This window comes from Podarcis tiliguerta (assembly GCF_965153285.1).
Source record: "Podarcis tiliguerta genome assembly, chromosome: 7".
NCBI classification, from domain to species: Eukaryota; Metazoa; Chordata; class Lepidosauria; order Squamata; family Lacertidae; genus Podarcis; species Podarcis tiliguerta.
The window spans coordinates 17,268,474-17,288,290 of NC_139540.1; the positions used below are offsets into that span (position 1 = coordinate 17,268,474).

General features: G+C 41.5%; 1 protein-coding gene across 10 annotated transcripts in view; it reads left to right on the plus strand.

Moving 5' to 3' along the window:
• Positions 1 to 19,817, plus strand: part of TRPS1 (transcriptional repressor GATA binding 1) — a 236,193-nt gene that overhangs the window by 95,128 nt on the left and 121,248 nt on the right. The window lies entirely within an intron of this gene.

Here is a 19,817-nt window from a genome sequence, read left to right on the forward strand (position 1 = left end):
TCATAAACAGTCACATATCCAGGCTTAATATTACCCATTTTGGGATCTAATGAAGTCCGTATTTCATGGTATGCTCACTATTGAGTTCAGCAATGACCCATAAGCTGAAAGGCCCTGAGCCTTTTTTAAAAAGTTCCATGTACCACAGTTTTTTAACAGGTTGACTTTAGATGATGCAGATATTCTTCCCATCATTGCCACCATCAACGTTTTTTTGCTGTAGCATTGCCAGGAAGTAGGCGTTACAGATCTGGCTCAAAACAATCCCACCTTGGAGATACCAAGAACTGATTGCATAATGAATGAGTCCAGTAAACATTATTCAGTGTGATTTGGCACTGAAAGGGTAGTTCGGTTTGCTCCAATGAAGTATGGAGTGGGTCTAATCTTTGCTTACCTGTTGGGCTTGCTCTATGTGTAAGGGATGCTCACATCACAAAGTCCAACCTCAACATATTTCATTTTGGTTTATTTGGGAAACATACCGAGGGAGAGCTTTGTTCAGAGAAAAAGAAGCATTTGAGAAAGCTAACTGAGAATAGCTGACCTATTTTCTCTCAAAAGAAAAACAAAACAAAAATAAGAGTTCTATTGTTAGAGCAGCTAGTCTTCCAATCTAAAATCAAAATATTCAGAATAAACTGAGCTATGCCAATTACGCAGTATGTTTTATTAATTCTTACCACTCACTAGGGCCGGCCCACTCATGAGGCAAGGTGAGGCAACCTCAGGGGGCATGATCTATAGGGGCAGAGATACCAGTGTATTCTCCCCTTGTTCATGATGTACGTCTTCTTCACTAACCCCTTCTTCCCTGCAGGGGAGGGGGTGCCATTTTGTGGTTCACCTCAGGTATTGGGACAGCCCTGCTGCTCACTAATATTACAATATTGTGGAGAGGGTTGTAGCATTCTTGCATATTTTGATATGGATTGGAGTGGTAGAAAATATTATATTTTGCCAGTGAGCAAGGAGGAAAGGGGATTTTTTTGCCTTAGGTGTCAAAATAACTTGACCAGCCATAGATACCTTGACTTGTAGGAGGTTGCCAATGGCAGCTCTGTGTCAGGCTACAAAAAGTATTGTGCTGGCCTTGGGAAGAAGCAGGAGGTCTTTAAATAAAATATCTTCAGCTAGCAAACCTCTTCAGTTTTACAAGATTAGATTTCAAATCAATTCAGTACAAGTACGAATGAAAGGAACGAGAACATTGCATGTTGAGGAGCAAAACTTTTTCCTTGCAGAAAAGCTTGCTGTTTGCTATTCTGGGGTGTGGGCAAACTTTTGGGGAGTTTCAAATAAACAAATGTATCTTTCTGCATTTTGTTTGCTTGTTTGTTTAAAGTATCTAAAGGAAGTTGGTAACCATGTAATTAGTGGTGTGGGGGATAAGAGACATAGCTTTTTGTTTTACCTTTAGATATCAAAGATTTCTAAAGATGGGCAAACACATGAACATTTCAGCAGGTGCTATAAATGTACCAAAGAAAGTAAAAAAGCAGATCAGTGTCAAAATAGGAACCAGGTCCTTTATTTTATTGCCTTCTCTGCATAGTAGTGCATCTCCCAGCTATGGAGTCGTCTAGCATTTAAGTGAGCATTTGTGTGCAGATACACCAGTGTGCAATTGACTTGTGGCATTTTCTCTGCTAGAGCTGAGGCTAATGTTTTGGAGGGATGGACACATTGGAACGGCATTCATCTTTAGTTAGGAAATTCAGCAGACAGGGACTTTAGGAAGGCTTATTCTTCTTCCTTTCCAGCCATAGGAAAACCCCGCAGCTAGATGCAGGTAGGTAGATAAATATACACAATTTATTCATGTCACTGTTCACCAGCATACACAGGGACATGAATTCTGCTATTACTTTGGGTAAATGAATTCTTCATGCGTGTGTTTTTGTGTGTCGATCAACGTCTACAGCCAATTTTTTAAATGCTGGTTTGTACAAACTTGTGTCCAACCATAAGGTTCAGAAACATGTTTCTGCTTCATATCCTAGACTACGAAAATGAGGCAGGGGGATTACAGGCAATTTTTTGGTATGGCATAACACCTGGTGGGGGGTGGGGATGGCATTAGTTACCTTAATTGACTTTAACATGCAAATATGTTCTTTCAAATCCTGCTTTGTGATCAATGCTTAACTAAGGCGCTGGTATTGAAAAATAATAACTCACCATGCCAAAGGAGAGCAATCTATGGTTAGGCATGATCAGTGCTTTTTTCTTTAAAAATGTTTAGGGGTACTCTCATTTTGACCCCAGAAAATCAACATTTTATAGTTCAGATTGGGAAAAATAAATACAGTAAATGGACAAAAGTACAAAGCGTCCTTGTGAACATATACCAGAAAGTTGTTATAGAAAATTGGGTAGAATTAATTCATTTTAGTTACTATTTTTCCCACTGTTTCCCTAGAACGTTTTTACATTTTAGAAAACCAAGCACAAAAATATCTTCCAGCGCACTACAATGTCGATATTTCTATCCCTTTCTTCTTTAGCCTGGCTGCAATTTATCTTTTAAAGGTTTGTTGATACAGGATGAGTCTATTGATATGCAAAAATGTTCTTTTGAGTGGTAGAGGAAGCTTTGGCTGCTGTTTTAGTAGCGACTGAGTGAAGCAACCTTGTTTACTGCTTTGAGAACTCTTTTTTCTGGGCAAGCATGCTAAATTGATTTCAAATAAAGCAAGTTGCCTGGTTAATTATATTTAGTATTTTATATAATGCCTTTTCTCAGTACTCAAAGCATTTTAACATATAGGGGCATATCCAACTGAGTTGTACTCCGAGTAGACCAGTTGAAATCAATCAGTGGGTCTACTCTGAGTTTGGCTAACATTGTGTACCACATAAATCATCTCGGTTATACAAAGAAGCTGTAAGGTAGGTTGGCTTTATTATTCCCATATTGCATATGTGGGAAGAAGGGTTGAGGCTGAGAAATGGTTGCCTGCGTCAGGTAATGATTGTATCGGGGACTCCTTAGCTCATTTTATTTAACCAGTACATTATGCAAAGGCATACCTTGCACGTCCTTGGTAATCTCTGGGTTCTGGGGTAGCTGTTTTCCTGCACAGTAGTGACATAGGTAGCTGTAGGTTGCCTGGGGGGGAGGCAGTGGGCAGACGCAAGCCCCATGCTGTCATTTCAGGCAGTGCGAAACCTTCAGATGCCTCTGCTGCACACAGAAGTACTGGAGGAAACTATGGAATTGCAAACTTGGCTCCTTACCATTCAGCAGGATACATCATGGGGTGGGGGGAGTATTTGAAGAAAAGGATGTCCTCAGCCATATCAAAAACATCACTTATTTTGATGTATTTTTTAATGTTGCATGAAATAATGACCTGTAGGAAATCACTGGCACAAGAAAAAGGAAATCTATAGCGTTCTAACTTACCGTATTCAATCTGATTTTTTTTTTTGGGGGGGGGGGGGAGACCAAATTGCAGTTTAAGGATAATTTATCATTCGCTATCTTCTTGCCCTGTCCAATTCCTTTCTCCAGTCTTGCTTCACATCCTCCCTGAATGTTTTTGCCAGGATGGAATGTGTCCTTGAACTCTTGCTTCCCTGGATTGAGGATAGAAAGAAATATGTGTAGAAACTAGGCTAATGTACAAAGTTAAAATTTATATTCATTTCTATGTCCACTTTTGACTCGGGTCCCTCCCTCATACCTTTCTGTTGCCCAGAAAGGGTATATGTGTCCTTTAGACTAAAAAAAGGTTCCCTGCCTCTGGCTTGTGTAAAGGAATATGGCTACAGCAAACAGAAAATACATCTTCTTTAACGTCCCATTGATTGTAAATGGGGAAATTTTAAGAAAGCAGTTCACACTTTGAAATCAGTAGGAAAGAGACTTCAATCCTATGCAGACTTAGCTAGGAGTACTCCCAATGAACACTTCAAAAGTTATTTCTGACTTTCCATTGGAAACCAATAGAATTAAGAAGTATTTTAACGAATGCCCTAATTTTGTGCATATTATTTCTGCGCTAGCTTTTGGTTTCTCTGAAAGATCTCGCACAATGTAACCCAGGCCTCGGTATCCTCAAAATCATAGCTTGTTGAAAGGAGGAACATCTGAAATAGTTTCCCTTTAGCTGCATTTCATTTTCCCCTCATTTCCTTTGACTCTGTTAGGGATCTTTCAGGAAGTATTTATAGTCAAGGCTATTCCTTGCCATACGGGTTCTCTAATTAACTGAAGGAAACTCAGCGGGTGCTGTGTCTTACTAATGCACATAGCTATGTTGGGTCAAAGCACTGCCGAACTCTTTTGGCTTTGTTAGAAGCACCTGTTTCCACAATTCAGTGTTTGGGGATGTGGAGAACTTAACTTCTAAGTATAAACTGCATCCTGGGGGGCGGGGGACAACCACCCTAAAATAATGGCCGAACCAGGAAAGTGTTAAAGAAACTGATTGGAAACATTTGGTGTCAAATGCTAGATGGATGACTCCCCAATTTAAAAAGAAAAGGGGGCAACCGTGCTGTTGAATTGCCAAAACTTGAAAATCCTGTTCTGTTTTAAACTAGTTTAGGCAGAACTTCAGAACTACTGGGTTGAATTTGCGTGCAAGTGGAGATACTCTTTGTGACGGAGTAATCAAAGTTCAGCAGAAAGCAACGTTTAAAATGTTAAGCCAGCCCATCTTAAGTGGATGTATCTGCATTGTGTGGATCAAGCTCATGCATTATCGGGTAGGGAGGTAACTTCGCCCTCTGGATATTTACTCAGCCACAGCTAGGTATGTTTCAGGAAGAAATGCCTAGAAATGTATTGGGTGGTAAAATCATTATTCGGGTGTGGTGATATAATAATATAGTGCCTGGATGTTACATCAAAAACCTTCAGGAAAAAGTGAATCAGTTTGCAGAACAAAGAATGTGAGCGGTACTGTATACCAAAGTTGCTAAGGGGTTGGGAACAAATAAGATTCTGCTGAGAACATCAGTTTGAATGCTTATTCAAAATTAGCTAGATAAATTGAGTTGTTGCAGAGCCAGTCAGAAAAGTCTTTAACCCATGCCCTATTTGATAAGAAATAGGGATGCGGGTGGCACTGTGGGTTAAACCACAGAGCCTAGGACTTGCCGATCATAAGGTCGGCGGTTCAAATCCCCATGACGGGGTGAGCTCCCATTGCTCAGTCCCTGCTCCTGCCAACCTAGCAGTTTGATGTGGGCAGTGTATCAGGTTTGTAACTGTGCCTCATATGCATTATGCTTCAATATCACAACATTTTGTTACCTTTCCTGAACCTGCTTCTATTGAAATAAATGTAGGAAACCAATACTGGTTTAGAAAATCATTACCCTTGTGTATTCCATTTCTGTTCTTTAGGCACTTTACACTTCAAAAGCAATGTGTTAGTTATGTCTTACTTTCACTCACCTTTTCTTGCATGTTGCCAGGAGAAGAGAAACAATCAACTCATTAACTTTTATTTAATCTAGCCTTCCCTAACCTGGCACCTTCTAGACATTTCAAACTAACATTCCCACAATCCCTCACATTTGACCATGCTAGCTAGAACTGATGGGAGTTTTAGTCCAAAACATATGGAGGGCACCATGTTGGGGAATGGTGGTTTAGCCTATACATTCCAGCCACTTTGTCCACATTCTGCTGTGGCCAAAATACCACCCTGAATATGTCAAGTTTGATTGCATTATATTGATATTTCTTCATATAAAATCTTAAAACATGCTTTCTGGTGAGAGGGAACTTTTAGTTTAGAAGACACAAACTTTTTGGAAATAGATTTTGATTAATATGTTGTTTTCAAAAGTCCACAAATTTCTCTTGTGTGAGAAAATGCCATTTTTATTAAAATAAAAATGGAGCAGTCATATGTTCAGATGATAAGTTTGGTTACTTCAAACTAATTTTAGTTAGGTGGGGTGCAAATCTCTGCTGTTGCTGTTTCTGCAAATAGCATCTGATCACAGCTGTTTTGGAGCAAAAAATAAAATAAAAATCCAAACACCCAACAAACCCTATCATGACTCATTTGCGCTATATTTGCAGGCAGTGAGGAAACTATCACACAGAAAAGGAAATCAAAAATAACACTACATTTTTATATGCATGTGTGTTTGTGTGTGCATGTGTGTGGAGTTTATCATTTGTTGAAGAGACTTGTGAGGGTTCAAGTAGACCATGTGGTGCTTCCCCAACTTCTCGTCCTATAAATTATTATAAGAAAATCAAATCTGACTGGTCTTTGGCTCATGCAAGCTTATGCCATAATAAACACATTAGTATTTAAGGTGCCACTGGACATTTACATTACATCGAGCATCTCGGAAGCTGAACGATTTGGAACCCGAACAGCGAAAACCCGGAAGTAATTGCTTCCGTTTTCGAACACGCCTCAGAAGTCGAATGGCTTCCGAGACGTGTTTCTCCACTTTTTCAATGGATTTTGCCGACCACCCATTGATCCTCAGTTTTCAAACATTTTGGAAGTCGAACGGTCTTCCGGAAACAATTACGTTCGAAAACTGAGGTTCTACTGTACTTGTTTGTTTTACAGAAATCTAGTCTTTGTTCAGTTGAACGACCTCCGCATTTTTTTTACGAAGCAGCCTTGAAGTTACGTTGAATCTTTGAGCTTGCTCTAAAGTTGCAGCAAATCACATGCGAAACCCCTTCAGACTTACTCATAATAATAACAACAATAAAAAGGCATATTTGCTGCAGCTTGGGCACTTCAAAGCTATCACCTCTCCCGTCTGTACATGACTAAAAGGCTTTAAGGCAGATAGTACAAGGGGAAAAACAATGAAATCAAAGACAGTCTTAATATGCAACTATTATAGGCTGCATAAGACATTTGAAGAATATCTCAAAATATTTATAGGTTCTTCTGATGCATGCACATTACCACCTGCCTTTCATGTTTGCGGTGTAAGGCTCTTGAAATACATCTTGGGGGGCGGGGGGGGGGAGAGGAGAAAGTTGTATTTCCTGTATGCTGTTTATGTGTGTTTACCGTGTGGTGTATCCATCTAGAGCAGGGTTTCTCAAACTTGGATCACCAGCTGTTTTGGGACTACAACTCCCATAATCCTGAGCTAGCAGGACCAGTGGTCAGGGATGACGGAAACAGTAGTCCAAAAACAGCTGGAGACCAAAGTTTGGGAAACCCTTAAACTAGAGCAGGGGTCAGCAGAGGGCCGGTCCACTGTCCCTCACCTTGTGGGGGCCGGACTATATTTTGAAGGGGGAAAAAATGAATGAATTCCTATGCCCCACAAATAACCCAGCGATGCATTTTTAACAAAAGCACACATTCTACTCATGTAAAAACACACTGATTCCTGGACCGTCCACAGGCCGGATTTAGAAGGCGATTGGGCCAGATCTGGCCCCCAAGACTTACCGTATTTTTCTCTCTATAAGACACACCAGACCACAAGACGCACCTAGTTTTGGGAGGAGGAAAACAAGAAAAAAAATATTCTGAATCTCAGAAGCCAGAACAGCAAGAGGGATCGCTGCGCAGTGAAAGCAGCAATCCCTCTTGCTGTTCTGGCTTCTGGGATAGCTGCGCAGCCTGTATTCGCCCCATAAGACGCACATACATTTCCCCTTACTTTTTAGGAGGGAAAAGGTGAGTCTTATAGAGCGAAAAATACTGTAGTTTGCCTACTCGTGGTCTAGAGAGCCAGCATGGAACAGTGGTTAGAGTGTCAAGCTTATTTATTGGCATACCAGGTTCAAATTGCTACTCAGCCATGAAGCTCAGTGAGTGACCTTGGGCCAGTCATTGTCTCACAGCCTAACCTACCTTGCAGGGTTATTGTGAGGACAAAATTGGAAACAGTTACCTCAGAATTCCCCCATGCCAGTATTTGGGTATATCCTGGTAACCGCTGACTCATGGTGACATAGTGAACTTCCGACAACTCATCTCGCTGTAATGTGTTATTTGACGCAACGCTTCTAATGTACTCAGTTCAAGTACTTAGATTTAAGCCAATTTAATCTATTTGGAATTCAATTGCACTAAAACGTCTGAAACTAAGAATTTCAATTTCATAGGGATGTAGATTGAGCCGTAAAGTCTTTCATGTCACATGGTCCACTGGCATACAAATTAGCATAGATCCCTCCAACCCTTCATTAAAAAGGTTTTTACTTAACAAGCACACACACAACATTGTACACGTCACACTTTACATCTGGAGCTTAATGTCAGCTAAAATGTTGCAGGCTTCTGATTCTTCTAAGTGACTTGGCACTTGCTTGGGGGGGGTGTGTGTGCATGTGTGCACATTTGTTTATTAGCTGCAAAGAACCAAAATGAAAAGGAAGGGGGGAGTATTCTTAATTAAAATTCTAAACTCCATTCCTCCCCTTTTTTCATCAGGCACTGATCAGAGATATTAGTCAAATGTTTTATAGACTCGATCGTAATGGTTTTAAAAGCAAAAGAGCATGTGTTGAGCCTACTGATTTTTCCATAATGGAAAACTATATTAGGCTTTGCAGAAGTTTTAAATTTGGGCTTATTTTGAAATCCTTTGATGCCTTCAAGGACTGAAAACTTCACCACCCCTTAATCAGTTTGGTTTTGCCTCCCAAAAGCTGCCTCAGATGGTGTAGAATTGGGGAGGGGGATCCCCAAAATGGCTGAGCATGACAACTTTCAGGTTAGGTGTTTATGCACAGGTATACATTATTATTTTTTTGTGATGGGTGTAGATTTGGAAACACAGCAGTTGCTATGCTCGGTTGTTGTTTGACATTCCCTTCAGCCTCAGAGATAAGGAAGGATACAAAGGCAGAGCCACACCGAGTATGCTTCATGCACATCTATGTTGCGTCAATGCTTCCTGGAGTGAACACACCCATCTAACATGCTTCTTTAAACACCTGTGTGCGTGCATTAGACTGGGAAGTTTAAACCCCAAAGCTTGAGGTCTGAGGCTGGGACCTGCATGGTGAGCTACCATGGACTGTGTTTTTTTCAGACCAGGCTTCCTCAACCTTAGCCCTCCAAATGTTTTTGGCCCACAACTCCCATGATCCCTAGCTAGCAGGACCAGTGGTCAGGGATGCTGGGAACTGTAGTCTCAAAACATCTGGAGGGCCATGGTTGAGGAAGCCTGTTTCAGACTTTGAATTCCTCTTCAAGCAGAGGGACAAGAATAGTTTCACTCTTTGGGGAGAATGTTCCACAACTGAGGCACTGCCACCCGCCAAACCTCAGATGGCAGTGACACCTGCAGAACATATTCCACAGGAGACCTGAATGTAGAAGTAGGTACATAGGGAGACAGGTGGTCCTAAAAGTTCCCGTATCCTAAAGGCTTTCCAGGTCAAAAACAGCACTTTTAATTGGGCCCCAAAATGGATTGTGAGCCAGTGCAGTTGGCAATAACACAAGTGCAATGTGAAGATAGCATCCAGTTCTAAGTGTTGCAGAATACATCTGTTAGATTACTAACTTCAGTTTTGAAATAGTCTTCAAATACATTCACACTTATAGCACATTAAAGTAATGTAAATGGAGGTTACCAGAGCCCAGGATAACGAAAGCCAGGCTATTTCTGCCCAGGTAAGTTTGCAGCTGGTATAATTGTAGACATTATGTATATGATGAACTATTCTATCCATGTGATGGAATGAAATATAAATAAAAGGCATAAGCTAGAGATAGCAACTCCGCATTACTTAGAATCTCCTTTATTGGAATACATTGTACTTTAAAGTGCTTAACTTTTGAACAAATGGGAAAGAGCATAGAAAGACATTGAATCCGGACTCTTGACCACAAAAAATATTTTTCAGCTTTCCTCTGGCGTCTAAGATATCATATGTGATTGCCCAAGCATAGATTCTCATGAATAGGGAATCTAATATAGTTTTTTTGAAAAATTACACTTTCAATGAAGCTTTATTAAAGAGGAGAAACTAATGAAACCAACAGGTAGGACGCATCATCCACTCCATTCCATCAGTGGTAATTGTAAAAACATTGTTGTTTAGTCGTGTCCGACTCCTTGTGACCCCATGGACCAGAGCACGCCAGGCACTCCTGTCTTCCACTGCCACCCGCAGTTTGCTCAAACTCATGCTGGTAGCTTCGAGAACACTGTCCAACCATCTTGTCCTCTGTCGTCCCCTTCTCCTTGTGCCCTCCATCTTTCCCAACGTCAGGGTCTTTTCCAGGGAGTCTTCTCTTCTCATGAGGTAGCCAAAGTACTGGAGCCTCAGCTTCAGGATCTGTCCTTCCAGTGAGCACTCAGGGCTGATTTCCTTCAGAATGGATAGGTTTGATCTTCTTGCAGTCCATGGAACTCTCAAGAGTCTCCTCCAGCACCATAATTCAAAAGCATCAATTCTTCGGCGATCAGCCTTCCTTATGGTCCATTAACAGAAGAAAAGAAAGTCAATTTATCCATAAACCTATGTAAAAAAACATAGGTTTATGGATAAACTGACTTTCTTTTCTTCTGTTTGTTTAAATGAAAGTGGGGATTCTGTTAACCAGAATGCATTGCAGAGGGTTGGATGAACCTTGGGGTCCTTTCCAACTCTACAATTCTACTATTCAAGAAGCTGAATTAAATGCCCAGTACAGTGGTACCTCGGGTTACAGATGCTTCAGGTTACAGACTCCGCTAACCCATAAATAGTACCTCGGGTTAAGAACTTTGCTTCAGGATGAGAACAGAAATCGTGCAGTTGGCGGCGCAGCAGCAGCAGCAGCAGCAGGAAGCCCCATTAGCTAAAGTGATTCTTCAGGTTAAGAACAGTTTCAGGTTAAGAACAGACCTCCAGAACTAATTAAGTTCTTAACCCGAAATACCACTGTATAATAATCTGCCCTTTTTCTTCTCTTGCAAAGTATTAAAGCGCGCACAGACGTTCCCAATTGTGCTTTTAAATGTATCCTTATCTACAGAAACGTTGTTGTTGTTGCTAAATGAAATAAATGTTACCCTTGCTCTGTTTTGCCGTTTGGACAGGTTTTTAAAATGTTTCTTCCCTGACACGCTGTTAAGCAAAGATTAGAGTGAATGCTTGCAATTGCTCTTTGCAAGCGAAGAGATCTAAACTTAAATGTTTCATGAAGAATGTGATGTGCTTCAGCTAGCATTAGAGCTGCGAGTGCTAATAGCTGTTCATGAATAGCCGTGCACATTTTTGCAACCTGAAGGGCTATAATTTATTAGATTGAAAACAAAGTGTGATCAATATAGCCTTTAATGCAATCAATAACGCGAACTGCCAAAAGGCATTTTACCATATTTCAGACTGAAAAAAGTGTTCTCTGTCATTTTTTTTAAATAAAAAAAAACAGCATTCCACTTTCAGTTTATCAGCAGATGGCAAGAAATGTTTCAACGGAGCCCATCTGCCTATCCATTCTTGATAGCGTACAAACTGAAAATTAGATTTCTTGGCCAGGTTGCAAGGGAAAATAAGGATACAACCCAGTCCCATTTGTACTAGTTCTGGCAATCATGTCCATTCAGGGGTTTTCTTCTCCTTCAAAGCAACAGGCTGTTTTGTAGGCTCCAGAATTGCTACATCACTCAGTGGCCTTTTCTGAGATGTGTATGTGTTTCAATAGCCTTCGTGTTGTCACTTGTTTCTTGTATGAGGCCCATCCTTGAATTTGTGGGACAAGAAAGCCCAATACCCATACTTGGGTTTGTTGAGTGATTAGGCAGGGCATCTGTGTGAATGCTGCACACACAGAGTTTCTGTTAATGTGTATTAAAATATGCACAGCTTGGCACAGCTTCTGGGAACTTTTATACAGTTACAGAAGTATCAGAAACATGAAGTGTAATTCTAAACTCAGTTATTAAAGCACAAATAAGTCCTTTGAACTCGGTGTGCATTAATTCTGAGTCTGTATGTTTAGATCACACTATAACACCAATAATATAAAACCAATAATAGTAATCATCCCTGGTGATCAGTCTAACGGTAATAGCAACATGACATGCATTGCTACAGTGCCCACTGTTAGGAGCTCGTACGTTGGAAATCGCAGCCATTTTTATGGGCAGCTGTGCCTTTTAAAGGGCTTTCCTGGACCTTCTGGTACAGCTCTGTCGGCATGGAGGTCATGAACAGGCAAGTGGTGGGGCAGACGGGAGCATAGAGTACGAACAGCCTGCTTCCTTGATTACCTGGGGCAGATGGTTAACTGGGAGCTGAACGTTTCTGGTCCTTTTCAAATAACCTCACTAATATACTAAACCAGTGATGGCCAAACTTGGCCCTCCAGCTGTTTTGGGACTACAATTCCCATCCTTCTTGACCACTGGTCCTGTTAGCTAGGGATGATGGGAGTTGCAGTCCCAAAACAGCTGGAGGGCCAAGTTGGACATCACTGTACTAAACAGTATCCCCATCAAGTTTTGGGAGAAATGATACATCTAAGAACCCAACTGGCTACATTCCCCAGGAGACAACATAGTGGGCTTCATAGGTATACGATCTTACTTCTAAATATTCATAGCACCATGGAATTGTAGAGTTGGAAGGAACCCCAAGAGTCATCTAATCCCACCCCCGGCAGTGCAGGAATCTCAACTAAAACATGCATGACAGATGGCCATCTAACCTCTGCACAAAAACTTCCAGTGAACGGCATCTGTTTGGTAACTGTGGAATTAGAATGCTGGACTTGGTGGGTTAATGACCTGATCTGCCAGCAAGACTTTTCTTATATCGTGTTTAAGGTTTCATGAGCAAAACCCAGTCGAGCCAACCCACTTCCTCAGAGGCAACCCCAGAAGCACAAGGGTAAGAATCAGGCCCCTGCAACTAGTCCTTCTGAAAGAAGAAAGGACTGAGGAATACAGCTCTAGATATAGGTTTTAGGGACCATAGAAGCAGTAGGGTGTCTGTCTTCAAGCCCTAGATGTTACCACAACATGTATGACTGTAGAATACTAAGTTGTGGAAGTGGGACCCCCCCCCCCCTCTCAGCTCCCAGTGTATGGATGTTGTGGGCACACAGAGGAGCCTGAAGCCAGAAACTCCTACTGCTGAAATCCTAATCAGGAATTAGAAGGAAAGGTGGGAAGTAGAGAAAGAGAATTGAGCAGTGTGAGAGGGATACGTCTGTAGTCTGAAAAGCATGTTATTCATAATGACTCAAACCAAATGTTCAATAAACACTGATTTCTTCATTATTTTTTATTTTAATCCAGTCTTTTAACACTGAGACATCTGTGGCTTACTGAGCTGTGATGACACTTTTGACACAAACAAATGGATTTACAACTAGTCATGTTAGGTCAGGATGGTGTGAATAGCCTATGGAAATAAGGTTGGAACTGGAAAAACAACATACTTGTAATGCTGGTCTAGCGAAATGACAGTGTCACTTCTCAGTGTTTTAACGTTTGTCAACTGCATGTTACTCTCTTTGTCCCTCAGGATGGCAGAATTTCCTGCATCCATTCATTTCCAAAATAGAGATGATCTTTTCTTGATATCTCTCCCCCCCAACCCCTCCACACACATACACAGCTTTCACTAGGCCTTATTAACAGATTGTATGTGTGAACACTTCAGGGTCTTGAATATTATTTCATTTTTCAGGCTCATGCATTCTGTGCCTTCTTAGAAATAACAGAAAAGGGGTGGGAGAGATTACTGTCACTAAGTTGACTGCAAATTCCACAGCCAATGACAAGATGAAAAAGAAGCATTGAATGAGTGTAGAACACCCGTTTTTTTTAAATAGTGATGGTGATGGTTTCTTGAAATGTGTTTGACATGCCCTCAACTGAAGACAAGTGGATGTGGCAATTTTATTCAGCCTTTGTAAACTCCCACAAAAATGAGTTTGGAGTCTGTTGCCTTTGAGGATTGTTATTAATTACAATTACACAATGCTGTTCAGTTTTTATATAGGTTCGAATTCTGTGGAAATCAATGGCATTAAGCAGCCACACTGTATCTTAGGATTGCTGCTTTGATCTTTTTTCACATCGTTCCCCATGAGGTGTATATGTAAAGCTGATGGCTGAGCAGGATCATGAACCTAGACCTCTCAAGTCTTATCTCCAGAAATCCCAAGAAGAAGGATGAAAACTGCAGCTGCAATGATCTGTTTGGACTTGAATAGGCTTTGAAAATGATGTGGGTAGCATTCAACTAAGCTTCACATAGTGCGGACCGATTGAAATTAATTAACATAGCCAAGTTATGTCCTTTAATTTCAATTGATCTACTCCCCCATGGTTTCCAGCTTTTATTGTGAGATGCTCTAGTAAATTTTGCCAAACATTTCACTTGGCTCTTGGAATAGAATGCTGACTCAGGTGTTTGGCTCTCTGCTTCCAGGGCTCTGGTCTCCCTGTAGTTTTGGTGAAGTTTCTAGCAGTGAGACTAGGGATAATTGACATATTATCTGTGATCTGGCAATATCCTCATTCGATCCCCATAAATTGTGAGATTACAGTTCAGTGTATTCATTGCCTTATTTTTTTTATCCAATCCACTCAACCATGAAAACTCACTTTTGTGACTTGGGGTCAATCACCATCTGCCAGCCTAACCTACCTCACAAGGTTGTTGTGAAGAAGACGAAAGCTAGAGAAAGAACTGTATGTACTGCCTTAGGCTCATTGGAGTATAGGTGGAAGATAAATGTGAAAAAAGTAAAAGAAAGCGACCCTGTGACCACCCGAAGGTAAGGAGAATTTGACTCCAGTATTCTAGAGTGTACAGTGGCCCTCTAGGTGGTTTTGTACTCCAACTCTCATCAGCGCCAGCTACATTGAACGACAGTTGGGAAAGATGATGTTGTGGGGCACAGGATAGCCATCCCTGCAACACTACACCAGACCGAATGTTAGCCTCCTTCTTTTAACTTGTAGTTGTTAAAAACAAACAAACACAAATGATACATAATGCATGATGTGGTTTAAACTAATAGCACCCCCAAATCAATCAAAGGGCACATTTTCTTTGTTTGGGAAATCTGTTGTTACAAGTCGTCAAACTATTTTCCTCTTGCACGCATCTAGGAATCTTTCTGAGGTAACTGCTAATGAACATCAGATATTCCTATCTAACACAACAAAGGGAGCATCTGGAGTCAACATAAAACATTATATATAAATATTTCAAAAAGCCCTTTGGAACCACGTAAATATAGGATATATTATGTCTGCCCCAGGCTTCCCTTAATGTGATGTACATGGTAATAAACTTACTGGAAATAGACTTTTCCCCACTTGCAATGAATTCAGCTATACTTTTAAAATGAGAATTTCATTTAGAATGGCCTTGCCCGAAGAACCTCTGAGGTATGTTTGATGAATTTCTCACGGATGCTCAGCATCCATGCAGTTATGAAACAGAAACTATCAGTGAGGTCTTAAGGCTAATTGGTGTTGGATAAGTGTTGGGTGTGGACAGCAGTTAAAGGAGTATGAAGAGCTTCAAAAGAAGGACCCAAACAGCTACGTGACTGTCTTGGTGTGACTCACAGCGCAACCCTAACCAAGGCTACTCAGAAGCAAGTCTTTGTTCCCAGGTAAGTGCAGTTAGGACGGCAGCCTAAGTCGTTTTGATCTGGGATGTAGAAGGAATGCCCCACCACCACTTCAGTATGGGAGAACTGAATATTAAGTGTGTGTTTTGGGGCGGGGATGGGGGAGCACATAAATTCCCTGCCTAGGTTGGCACAAATTATCCAGGACAGATTCAACTAAGTTGTGCTAGTGAAAGCGAAAGCAATGAGTCCTACTAACAACAGTGGTACTCTCCCCTCACCTTGCACCCTCTCCGTATCTTTTTGGGAAGGTTGAGAGAACCTCCAGAACATGGGAGAGGAATGAGGAGATTGGTTTTTCTGGAAAGCAGAAATGCTTGTGCTGACAGGACAATCACCTTAGTGTGATGTTGCATTCCACCCACAGATTCAAGTTTCTAGAGTCTTTCTCTTAACAACTGAAGGAAGTTTGGAAAACCCCATATATGGAGCTATGGCAGACGACATATATTGTGTCCTCCACTTTATCCATTTAATGTGTAGGTCACTACAGTTTGGGGAGTGACCATAGCCACAGTGGTAGATGACATACTTCAAATGCAAAAGGTCCCAGGTTCAGATCCCTAGCATCTCCAGTCAGAAGGTTCAGCTGATAAGAAAGACATCTGCCTGAAAATATGGAGAGTTGTTGCCAACAATATATGGTTTCAATGACAAATAGTCTGACCTCATACATGAGGAAACACATCATGTGGTGTTACATTACAGGCAGACTGGCTCAAGCCATTTTGCTGCCTGAGGTAAAGTACAAGAGAGTCTTCTTCCCAATTCCACATACAAAAGCCAACTGGACTGACAGTTGAACGTTGTTTCAACACTGATGACAAAATAGTATCTTCCAACAACCTGAGGCAGCAGGTCAGATTTTGGAGACTGGGCCTGGTAGAGAGACCATGGGGCAACTGAAGGAAGGGCTGGGGGTAAATGGGGAACAGCCAGTGACTTCTGCAGCTGGTGGCCTGAGGTGATTGCCTCACTCTTCCTAAATTTGATTTCAGATTTTCAAAATGTTATATTTGACACCCAGCTTAGAAGTTTGACATTTGCAATACGTTTTGGCCTGAAGTCTTTTTGAGAAAGGTGCTTTGAATGCTCATGGGTTTTTGCAAATGGTAGCAGGATTTCATTAGCAGAAGTCAGTCCATGTTTTATTTGGAGAATAAGCAGCCTGCAGGGTGTGCCTTGTTTCTCACATGTAATTCACATAAGGTCAGGAGTGGACAATAACATACAGCACAATTTTAAGCCTGTTCACTTCTCTTGCCAAAACATCACAAGCTATTGTTGATAGTCCAGGCTAAGAGTCCTCCCCCCCCTTTAAAGTATACTTTTGTTCACTGGGACTGTATGTACTTCACTTTGGGATAAGGAATTCCCAAATACCTGTGGGAAGTCTACAAACAGGACAAATGGATAGCTGTTCCTCAATTGCTAGTACTCAGATATAGCTTGCATGTAGCCATTGATGACTATATCTTCAATGGAATATTCTAATCTCCTTTTCCAAGCTATGTAAATTGCTGAACATCACCTTAGCTTGTGCCAGCCTATTCTATAATCTTCACTGTTCACTACGTCAAGAAGTACTTCTGTTCATCTTGAATCTAACACCATTCTGCTTTGTTAACTGTCTCCAGATTCTAGCGATATGAGACAGGAAGAAAAACGTCTCTATTTCTACTTCCTATATTCCTCCTTCCTTTGACTTGCCTTCCTGCTGCCAAACTAAGCAGCTTCCCCACCCCTAAGGGAGGTGCTCCAAAGTATGATTATTTTGATAGCCCCTTTCTGCCTCTATGGCTACTAAATCTGTATACAGTATTTTTAGTGTGCTCTCACTGTACATTTTTATAAAGGCATTATAATATTGGTAGAATAATTGAATTATGGGAAGCTTAGTACTGTTCTAAGTAGGTGGGACAGAGGATTGACCTGAGTAGTAAAGAGGTTGTATCAAACAATGGAAGTGAATAATAGTCTGTTGCACAAGTATGGTACCCCTGCCCATACGGGCCAGTCTTGACAGACTCTAGGGTTGTGCGCCCATCTCACTCAAGAGGCCGGGGGCCAGCGCTGTCCGCAGACACTTCCGGGTCACGTGGCCAGCGTGACATCGCTGCTCTGGCGAGCCAGAGCCGCACAGGGAAACGCCGTTTACCTTCCCGCTAGTAAGCGGTCCCTATTTATCTACTTGCACCCGGGGGTGCTTTCGAACTGCTAGGTTGGCAGGCGCTGGGACCGAACAACAGGAACGCACCCCGCCGCGGGGATTCGAACCACCGACCTTTCGATCGGCAAGCCCTAGGTGCTGAGACTTTTACCCACAGCGCCACCCGGGTCCTAGCGCCACCCGCGTCCTCTATACTTGCACTCTATACTTGCTCTATACTTGCACTCATACTATACTTGCACAAGTATAGTATGGACCTATTTTGATTCATTCTTAGTCTAGTGCAAGATCTTGAGTTAAAATACAAACTTCCCTGTGTTGCCTGTCATTAACTTATCTTCAGGTAACTTCAAGTAAATTTAAATGTTACAAATAACTCAATGCAGGATTTACCACTCAAAGATCTGCTAATCTGCCCCGGAGCACCAGTCGTTCAAAGAGAAATTGCAACAAAAGGGGGTTGGGACAACTGTTCTTTGAAGACTTCGCAAAACGATTGCTGCAAGCCCCTTCGGTCCACTCATTCCACGTTGGTGGTTAACTAACAAGCAGTGTTTTCCAAACTGATGGCGTTCAGCCATGCCACCAGGCAAATAAAGCTTGAGAATATTAGACTGATGTTCAAAATGGTGGCGAAAAGATTCATGTACTTTATACATAGCTTCTGAACTTAATGCATATTTTAAGAGTATTACTGTTAAAACAAAGCTTGCTTTTGCTTTAAACACCCGAGACCCAAGAGAATCAAAGTGCATGATTTACAGTATGTTTTTGCCCTTAGGATGGAGATTATAACTTTTTCACTTCACTGTGGGTGCCAGTGTACAGGTGGAGAAATGGATTCTCAAGATTTGCTGCACACCCGCTCCTAGAAATAAAACTCGATCACTGTGAAGCCACCTGTGCTTTATGGGCATGGATGGTGGAGGAGGCTGGCTTATTGGTGGTAATGGCAGGTGGCTAGGCTCCAATTGGCCAGCTGCCATTTTGTGAAATTACATCACCTTTGTTCTTCTGTTTCTTTAAGCTTATAGGTAGAAGAGTAGCATGGGAGGAAACTGTAGAAAAACTGAAGGTAATCTGGAGAATGGGGTGGATTTTTGGAAGAAGTAAAACTGGAAGGGATCTGGTATTGGGAAATAATTAGGGGAGAAGCTAATTGAAGGAGAATGAGTGCTATATATCACCTCAGTCTTTCACTGATTTTTGTCTAGACTTGGGGTAAGTTATTTTTATTTAGTTCAGTAATCTCCATTTCAACCAGCCAGCAAGGATGATGATAAGCAGGCTACGTTGGCATCAGTATTTTGCTTTTTGTTTGTAACCAGAATACAGTGGTACCTCTGGTTACGAACTTAATTCGTTCCGGAGGTCCGTTCTTAACCTGAGGCACCTCTTTAGCTAAGGGGGCCTCCCGCTGCCGCTGTGCGATTTCTGTTCTTATCCTGAGGTAAAGTTCTTAAACCGAGGTACTACTTCTGGGTTAGCGGAGTCTGTAACCCGAAGTGTTTGCAACCCAAGGTACTACTGTATGGTATTCAGAGGTCTAGTGCTTCTAACCATGGAAGGTCGTTTTAGCTGTAAAAGCTGATAGAAAGAGCTTCTCTGGACAGAGCTAGAATGGAGCAGGAAGCACAAGGTTTGAGTGGGTGAAGCTAATGGGAGTTTAGTAGGAGTGGCTTAGCAGGATGTGGGACTTGTTGAACTATGTTTGGAGTTTGCCACTGAAACCACCTACACATGACTGTACACTGATTTTGCATGCCCACTTGCTGTTGAGGGCAGGGAGACCAAGTTAAAAAAAATTATGAACCTCATTCACAGGTATAGTTTGTGAAATGGTAGGTAGGTCTTCCACCATTGGATTTTAACTACATGATGAAAGGCTTCTTTAGAGGAAATGATACTATACTTCTTCGGTTTTGTGATTATTCACCTTTCAGTATGAAATACCTTGTTATCATAGGTTTATCACTAATATCTGAATTTGCAGCCGTATGATTGGAATCATCCTTACTGCCCAGCCCATAAGGCTTTGAGTACTTTAGTAGAAATCAGTGTAGTTCCTTTCACTTCAACGGGACCAT